This window comes from Manacus vitellinus, unplaced genomic scaffold (assembly GCF_001715985.3).
Source record: "Manacus vitellinus isolate BGI_N305 unplaced genomic scaffold, ASM171598v3 scaffold_32_pilon, whole genome shotgun sequence".
NCBI lineage: Eukaryota > Metazoa > Chordata > Aves > Passeriformes > Pipridae > Manacus > Manacus vitellinus.
Window position 1 is genome coordinate 7,587,557 of NW_021940460.1, and position 8,691 is coordinate 7,596,247.

The 8,691-nt window shown below is 57.9% G+C and overlaps 1 protein-coding gene across 1 annotated transcript in view; it reads left to right on the plus strand.

The window, feature by feature from the left end:
• Positions 1-6,664: 6,664 nt before the first annotated feature.
• The window catches only part of ABR (ABR activator of RhoGEF and GTPase), a 30,638-nt gene continuing 28,611 nt past the window's right edge, over positions 6,665-8,691 (plus strand). Inside the window, exon 1 of the mRNA XM_018076748.3 lies at positions 6,665-6,679. The gene's annotated coding sequence lies outside the window, so the exon portion shown is untranslated. The remainder of the gene's footprint in view (positions 6,680-8,691) is intronic.

An 8,691-nucleotide genomic window follows, 5' to 3' on the forward strand; every position in this document is an offset into this window, starting at 1 on the left:
TCGCGCTGCCTGTCCTGTGCTTCCGTGCCATGCCCGTGGCATCCCGTGCCACTCCGTCCCTGTGTCCCCATGCTGTGTCACTGCTAAGGCAATCCCAAGCCCCTGTGCCATCCCCGCTACACAGCTGATGCACCCCGTCCTGCACAGCAGGGGATCTGATGGTCTCCCCGGGCTGTCCCCATCGTGCACCCAGGAGCACCCCATGTCGCCACAGAGCAGAGTATGCCCCAGCTCCTTGTGCTATCCCCATCAAACAGCTAATGCCACCCCCAGCCCTTGTGCTGTCCCACCACTAAGGCCACTCCAAGCTCTGTCTCTTCCCTGTCTGACTTCCAAGGACATCCCATGCCAAGGCCCCATCATTAGGTGTGCAAGGAGGGAGGGTGGCTGCTGGTCCCCTCAGTTGGGTCTTGGCGATGTGGTGGTGGCCCAGGAGCCACCTCTGGGGCTGGGACACTGTGGAGGACTCACTTCCTCGTGCTGTGACCTCGCTCACGGGGACACCTCTGCTCAGGTGACACCCTGTGACCTCATGTGGGGAAATCCTGGAGGTGCTAAAGCAGAAGCTTCCCGGGGTGGTGAGATGTCCTGGGGCGTTTTTCTGGGCAGATTGAGGACACTGCTATTTTGCCTGGCTGTTTTGTGGCACTGAAGGTGCAGCCAGCTAGCGCTGTCACCCGTCACGCTGTCCTACTTCCAGTGGCCTGGAAGTTGTTATTGCATCAGCTTTAAACTCAATTCAAACACAGTCCCGGCAGCTAGGGAATGTCACTTTTAATGCTGCTAATTCTGCAGCTGACTTGAGTTAATTTTGTTCTTGCTTGATTGTTTGGGATGGTGGTTTTCCCCTAAGGCTGTATCGTGCTGGTTTAAGATTGCCTGGGTAGTAAGTGCTCTGATGTCATATTGTGCTTAATATTTGGTTAATTTATATTTATTGCACTAGTCTGCAGTGCTGGAGAACAGCTTGGTTTCCACTTCACCTTCCCGGGCTGTCTGGAGGTGAAATGTCCCAAGTGCATGGCTGCTCCTGGCGTTGTTGCTGTGCTGTGCCAGGCTCACACGTGTGAGTGTTTGTGCCGCTCCCCAGTTGGCAGGGACTGGCTGTGGGAGCTGGTCCCAGCCCTGTGGTGAGGATCAAGGGCATTCCATGTGCTGCCTTCAAAGGGCTGCTCCAAGTCCTTCTCCAGCTCCCGTCAGCAGGCACTGGCTGTACTTCTTGGAGAGCTGCTCAGTGGCTGAAGTGGCTCAAGTGCGTCGGAGTGACCAAGCACAAATCCTTCTGATTTACGCTTGGATCTGCATTGTATTTTTATCTGGGTAATGTTCCTGAATGTTTCCAAACCCAGGACTGTGCAAGGCTGCTCTCAGGCCAGGGAGTGTTCTTAAAGGGACTTCCCTGGAGCACAGCATAAACCTCCAGGGGTCCCAGCTTCGTAAGCCAGAGGGATCCCCCAGCCCAGTACCACCCTGCAAGACCTTTGCAGCTGGTCCTGGTGAGTCTTTTAGACAAGACCTTGAAGTCCAAGGCTGCATCTGCTGTGGTTAAATGTGGCCTCTTCCTCTTTCCCTAAATGGATCTTCATCAGGATCACCAGCTCCAGCGCTCATCAGAGGAGGAAGCATCCCCTCTGCCAAGCTCCCAGCTCCTTGTCCCATGACACAGCCGGGCTCTGCACGGAGGTCAGCTGATGGCAGCGGTGTTGATGAGCCCTCCCCAGCCTTGTCCTGAGCCCGTCCTGAGCCTTTCCCAAGCATCAGCACTTTTCTTTGTTGGGTGTTATAAGGGCGCCTGTGTGCGCTGACGGCGCTGACATTTAAAAGCAAGATTTGAGAGTCCAGTAAGACGTGTGAGGTCACTGCCTGGATCCCCTTTTCATGGGCAGTTGGTTAACTTAGTGCTCCTGTTGTTTTCTTCTCACTTCTCTCTATTTTTCAGATATAATTGAAAATTCCTGATCGTGGTGCTGTTTGCTTCTCCTGCCAGCACGCTGGTGGTGTGTAACTCAGTTAGTGCTGCTCTGCCTGGGTCCCTCAGTATTTTAATGTGAGTTTTGGAGCGTAATGGTGCTGTGGCTGTGGTTGAACGCGTCAGTCCCCAGCTGTGTCACCATAACCTATGGAAGCACTATCTGGACAGCAAGTGAAGGAGCGTTGAATATCGTCTTTATGGGAATTACCAGTGGTTTCCTTTAAGTAGCTTGTGATTAATCTGATTTAAAGCGAGGAAATCTGCAAGATGCCCCTGTCTGCGGCCATTGCATGAGAGCAGCGCGTGTGACAGCCAGATACTCGATCCTGGCATCTGAGATAACGCCTGTGCCAGCTCACCCGGGACCAACAAAATCTGAGCGTCAGCGAGCAGATGGCTAAAAACGAAGCGTGGAAAGGACTAAAATTCCCTTCATCCCGGCCGTCACCTGTCCCTGTGGCCAAACACGCAGCTGGCCTCGCAGCTGAGTATGCGCGGTGCCGTGCCGGGAGGTGGTCGGGGTGTGCCGGGGCGCGGCGGTGCCCGGGCTGGGTGCTGCTTCCATCACCTCCCTTTTGCCACGGAAGGGATGAGGGGTCTGGTGCTGCGGGTTGGTACCGGCCAGGAGAGGGTGAGCTGAGCAGGAGGGAGGCGGCTGTGCTGGCGGCCGAGGAGGGACGCGGCGGTGCCCGTCGGAGATGCTTTGTGCCCGGCAGCCAGGTAGCGCGTGCGGAGGTGGAACCAACTCGGTGCTGGGTTTCCTCGCTTTGTCCTTGGGAAGTGGAGGAAGAGGCTGGCCTTGCCACGGAACTGGGATGCTGCGGGAGCTCCTGAAGCTCCTCGTGAAGGCTGCGTGGTTTGGGAGCCCCTGACCTGCCCTGTGCAGCGCCCTGCACCCCAGAAATGTGAGCTCTGGGGTGGGGAGCGCCGGCATAGCTGGAATAGCCCATGATGGCGTTGGCTGATGGATCTGGTTACAGCAGGATGCTGCGGCTGCAAGCTGTGCTGTAAACGAATCCCCAGCCCTCTGTTTAGCTGGAATTACAGTTTCTCCCGAGGAAATATTCTGGAGTCACGTGGGCTCTTCTTCTCGCCCCGCTGCACTGCCTTCACTGGTACCTTGGGAAATGGGAAGGGAGCTGCCGGCAGCAGCGGGGTCCCTGCCTCGGAGGGCGGTGAGCACAGAAGGGCAGCGGTGTCGGGGTGTGCACCAAAGGGCTGAGATGGGGAAGGGGCCCTGGGGCATCTGGAGTCCCTGGGGCATTGGCTGCCTCATCCCTGCATGCCCAGCTTGGGGCTGGATTCCTATGGGTGTCGTGCTGGGGGCTTCTGGAATGGTTTGGGTAAAGACAGGGCTTGTTCTTGCTGCTCCATCCCTACTTTCAGCTTGTGCTACTCCTGGCAAATAAATGATACTGCAAAAGTGGCATCTCCGTCCTGGAGAAACTCCCTGCAGTCAGGGAGGTGATGGGGCAGTGCTGCAGGCAGGTCTCTGTCTTACTGTCCTGAGCCACCCTTGGACCCTGCTGGTTCCTCATCTCTTTCTTGGAATATTCCCTGAAACCTCAGCGAAAGAAAAGAACAGAAAACAGTGACCAAAGTCCAGAGTTTATCCTGGTGCATCTCTTTCTACTTGGGGTAGGTCACGGCGTGCAGGAGGCAGAGGAGCTCCCAGAGAAAGGTGAAGTGTTGCATGGTCTATGCATCCACCTCCCCTCCTTTGGCACCTCCTTTAGGGGGGCATCTGGGGGTCGGTGCCCAAGTGGGGAGGTGCGGTGGGGCGAGTTGTTTCTCCCCGAGAGCCCATCTGCCACTTCTGCGTCCTCATATCTACTTTTAAAATTTTTACTTCATCGTATTTCCCCACTGTTGGAAAGTGCTTATTTGGCTCTGAAGATGCTGGAAGTTCCTCCTCTGGCAGGGCAAAGGCCAGGGACAGAGCTCTCAGTGTTTTACTTCGTACTGCTCAGGCGACGGACAAAACCGCAGCGTTGTGTGTTGTGTTGTGTGTGTGTGTGTGTGTGTGTGTGTGTGTGTGTGTGCGCGCCTGCTGGGGACCTTTGAACCGTCTCCATCTGCTCTGGGGCCCGGTGGCGTTTCGGGAGGTGGTTTCTCTCCACAAACCCCCCTGATGGCATTGTGACAGCAACCCCTGTGTGATGTGGGGCTGCCTCCCCGAAGGGTGGTGCTGCCTGAGAGGGGGATGGCGGGGTTAGCGCTGGGGCAGGTTGGTGCTGTTAAAGAAAACCATAAATAAATGCAAGGTTTATGAGGTTAAAAAGCCTTGGAGTACAAGAGCTGCTGTTTAAAGCGTAGCTTTAGGTGAAAGCAGTACGTGCTGGCTGTTGGAGTTTGCCCTGTGATGGGCACATAATGGAGGGCTTGTAAAGGAGCTGGAAGAGCAAAGGGGAAACCTGTGACCAGCTCTGCCCACGGGCACCACCAGGATCTGTGCTCTGGGGCAGAGCTGGCAGCAGCTGCATCTGCTGGGTGAGGAAAGAGCCCTTCCTGGTGCCAGCACCCTGTGACCACCAAGCAGGATGGATGCTCTGTGGGTTGGGAGTCCTTGTCCCTCTCACTGGGCAGGGGCACTCCCCTGGCACAGCTGGGGTTCCTGCTCTCCTTGGCACAGCGATGCCAACATCTCACCTGGAGGAGGTGGGCTTGGCTGCAGCATCCCTGTGCATCCCTTTGTGGATGCATATCCTTGTGTTCCATCATCTGAGCACAGTCCCACCGGCTGGGTTTTGTTCCCCATAATTTGGGGCAGAGACAACGCTGAGCTCCCCCAGCTCGGCAGCATTTCTTGGGCTGCACAGTCTGCCCTGGTGCTCTGCAGAAAGGCAGGAGGGGATGGAGTTTGTCTTCCAGTGCCAGCAGTGCCACAGGCTGTGCCCACCATGGGGTGACCAGCACGGAGGTGGCCCCCAGGTTTGGTGCAGCGGTGGCTGGTGATCAGCCTCAGGCAGGAGCAGCAGCAGGGCAGGCAAGGAGCCCTCATTAGGTGGCTGGATAGAGCCAGAAGTGCCCTGCGGGGCCTGAATACATTTGCATTGTAAGTCTATTGAAATCTGGTTTGGGTTTGTTGTTTTTTTTCCCTGGAAAGACACTTTGTGCAGCGGGGCTCTTTGTTCCGCCGGTTCCTCCTCCCCTCCTGCCCAGCGATGCCGCCCGTTGGGATCCCAGCGGAGGGCTCTGCTCTGTGTTCTGCTGGATGCTGTCTGCTGGGGCCAACCCTGCAGCAGGGATCAGAGGGAGAGACTTTCCTCTGTGCTCTAGTTCCTTCTCTTAGAGAGGGGAGCCTGGCTTAGCCAGGGCAGCTCACTAAGTGTGCATCCCTCCCAGGAAAATGGCACCTATGCCCTTGGTTCGTGGCATTGCTGAGGTCACCTGGAGCAGGCACCTGGAGCCAGCAGGAGAGAGCACATAGAACTCACCCCATCCCCAACAGACATCTCCAAATAGAAGATCTCCCACTCCAAGTTACTTTTTCAGTGTTTGCTAAGCAGGATAATCGGCATATGTAGATCAGTAGCAGCAGCATTTCTTGGCTCCCTTGGCTGTAGCCTGAGTGGAGCCTGGCCAGCCTAAGCAGAATCCCAGAGGACTCCTGCAGATCTGCCTTGAGATAAAGTCCCAGCTGCAAAGTTCAGGGATTGTTTGAAGATCTAGCAGATAGGGAGACCTTTGTGCTGGGATGGGGCTTTCTGCCATGGAGGGTTTTTGATCCATGGGCGGTTTTTGCTCTAAGGCTACAAACCAACACCTCTTCCTTCTCCTTCGAAGCTCCTGTGGTGGGAAGCAAACCTGGCTGAGCTGCCCTGTGCTCCAGGCAGGCAGGCAGCCTGCTCAGCCATGGCCCAGGTCTGTGAGTGCAGCTTGGGCCCGATGCAGTGCAGACCTCAGGGCTTCCATCCCACAGGGAAGTGATACGGGGGAGAAGTTTAATGCTGGCCTCAGGAGCAGCATGTTCAGGACATCCAGCAGGAAGAACTTGCTGTGCTCCTTGGCGGGGAGGGTGGAAACATTTTCATTTGTTCCTCTCGTCTCTCCCTGCAGCCTCTGGCAAGGGGGTAGCTGCTGCTCTGCACCAGCAAGGGAGAGCCTGGACCTTCTGGAGAGCCTGGCAGAGCAGGCACTGGAGGAGCTGGGACAGCCAGGCTCTTGGCTGGCATCTCCCACTGCAGCCCCGGGCTCTGCAGCCCTGGCTGTGTCCCTGCCATGGCTCCAGGACAGAGGTTTCGCCTCTCCTAATTAAAACACTCTGGCTGCTCTTAACACTTGCATGGTGCTCCCCAACCACCCTCTCCCATTCCAGTCTTCCTCCAGGAAAAGACCGCCCTGTGCCAGTGTTGGGGGTGCAGGTGGCTCTGGAGCTGCTCTCTGGTTGCTGTCAGCCCTGGGTTCCCACCAGCAGCCCCTGCCCAGCCCTGGCCAAGCGCCGAGGCTCCTGCAGCTCCTGTGGCTGTGGCTGGAGGACTCTTGCACAAGAGCCCAGAAATAGCGATGCGTGGGCTGGCGGGCAGGGGCTGGGCAGATGCCAGGCAGACAGCCAGACACCAGGCAGGCTGTGCAGGGCTGGTTGGTGGTGGGGAGAAACTGTGGAGCTGAGGCTTCGGCTCTGCCGCAGGGATGCTCCCAGCTGGAGCTGGGGGTGGTTGACGGGGGTTGAGAACATGGTTGGCAGCATCTCCTCACCCGGGACTGGTCTGTATCACTGCGGGGAGATGGGTGCCAGGGTGATGGGTGCCAGGGTGTGAGTGGGTGCTCCCTCCAGCTCTCCTGGGGAGAGGAGGAAGGTTCAGCTGCTTTGCAGGTTTTGAGGTTTTGTTGTTTTTGCAAAGGTGAAAAAAGCACGAGAACCAAAGTAAAAATAAAGCCCAGTGGTTTGGTGGGGCTGTTTTGTGTGGGCTGTGAAAGGGCACCTGCCTGGGTTGGTGTGTGCTGCCATCGGGTGCAGCACATGGTGGCCCTGGGTCTGTGAGGCACTTGCTGGCCTGGTCCTCCTGGCCATGGCTCTGCCAGGAGCTGCTCTGTGCTATCAGGCCAAGGGTGGCCAGTTGGCAGAGGGCTCCATGGGGTCTGACAGCTCTTTCAAGTGCTCAGCTCATGCCCTCTGTTGGATAAAGAGGAAGATGTGCAAAGGGGGCATGGTGGTGTAGAGAGGCTGGTGCCATGGGCAGGAGTGTCCAGGAGGTGTGTCTGGCTGGGAAAAGCATGTGGAAGAAACCCTGCATGTATGCAGGGAGCCATGCATGGAAAACCAGCTTCCTGCTGCCCCCGTGGCCCTGCAGCCACTGCACCCGGGGGGGGAGCAGCTGCACCCTGTGCTGGTGCTGCTGCAGGGGCTCCCCAGGGCACGAAGGGAGCGCGGTTTCCTGCTGTGAACAGGGTTAGTGAACAGGGTTATGTGCTCTGCTGAACCACTGCTGCCTTCCTGGCAGGGCCTCTTGCTGCGAGGGGCTGGGGGGGCTGCAGTGGCGTAGGGTTTGCTGTGGAATATGGAGAGGACTCTCAGTTGGAACCTTTAAGGGATGGAGTGAGGACATGCTGAGCTGGAGCCAAGGCAGGAGTGAATGGGGGAGTTGGTGGGAGATGGACAGCAGCAAAGACTGTCACGTTGTGGCCACCCTTGGGCACTACCCATGGTAACAGCTTGGGGGCAAGGGGAGTGTTGACTCCCCAGAATAGATGGGAGTGGGTCAGGCAAGGGGTGGGAAATGGCAGCTGTAGGGCTGCACCCTGTGCCACTGACTCAGCACCCGGTGACTCAAAGCCTGTGGGTGCAGTGGGCTGTGGATGTGGGTCCTTGCCACACCGGGGCTGGATGCAGCCCCTGCCAGGGACAGCAGTGGCTCCTTATCCTGGATGCCAGGTGCCAATGGTTCCATGTGCTCCAGCCATGCTGAATCACAGCATTGGCATTGCTGCACTCCCCCAAAATGCTGCATCTATGGACACCCCTGGGATTGGGGATCAGGTGGTGGCAGTGCCTTGACAGGGTCCTCTCAGGTCTCCCAGCTGGTTGCCGATGCCACCCACATCCTGGCACTTCATGCTCCAATGGCTCTACCTTGCCCTTGTGCCCGACAGAGCATTATCCCTCCTGCCCAGTTCCCATCTGGCCCCAGTGCCTGGTCCAGGCCCTTCCCTTCACACTGAGCCCACAGGCAGGATGGGGCCGAGGGCACTGGCAGGGGATGCTGCCCAGTCCTCCGGGACGGGGCAGCGGTGCCGGCACAGGCTGAACCAGGGCAGTCTCTGCACTTGAACGCTTGGCTGGCGCCCTGACATATTGGGGTTGATGACTCTGGCACTTTGTATTTCCTTTGGCTACATGCGGCTGGGGAGGGCGGTTTAACCCCTGCCTGCCCACGTCCCGCTCTGCCGACCCCGGCTGAACGGGGCAGGGCTGCTCCCAGCTCCTGGAGGCCCTGGTTCCCAGAACCAGGGGGAGCGGGACCAGGAGGAGCCTGTGTCCTTCGGCCTTTGTGGCTTGAGGGGCTGGGGAGGCTTTTCTGGGAAGTGGGCACAGTATCCCCGGGTTATAGGAAGAAGATGAGACCGTGGTAGAAGGGGTGATGGAGCCAGCTCCCCCTTCCCCCCATTCTCCTTGGGGTGGCCCGGGGAGCAGCCGCATAGGCCGCTGTGCCACCAACATCCTCTCCTCCTCCTCCTCCTCCTGCGCGGTCCCTCAGACCCTGCGGCAAGGTCCGGCG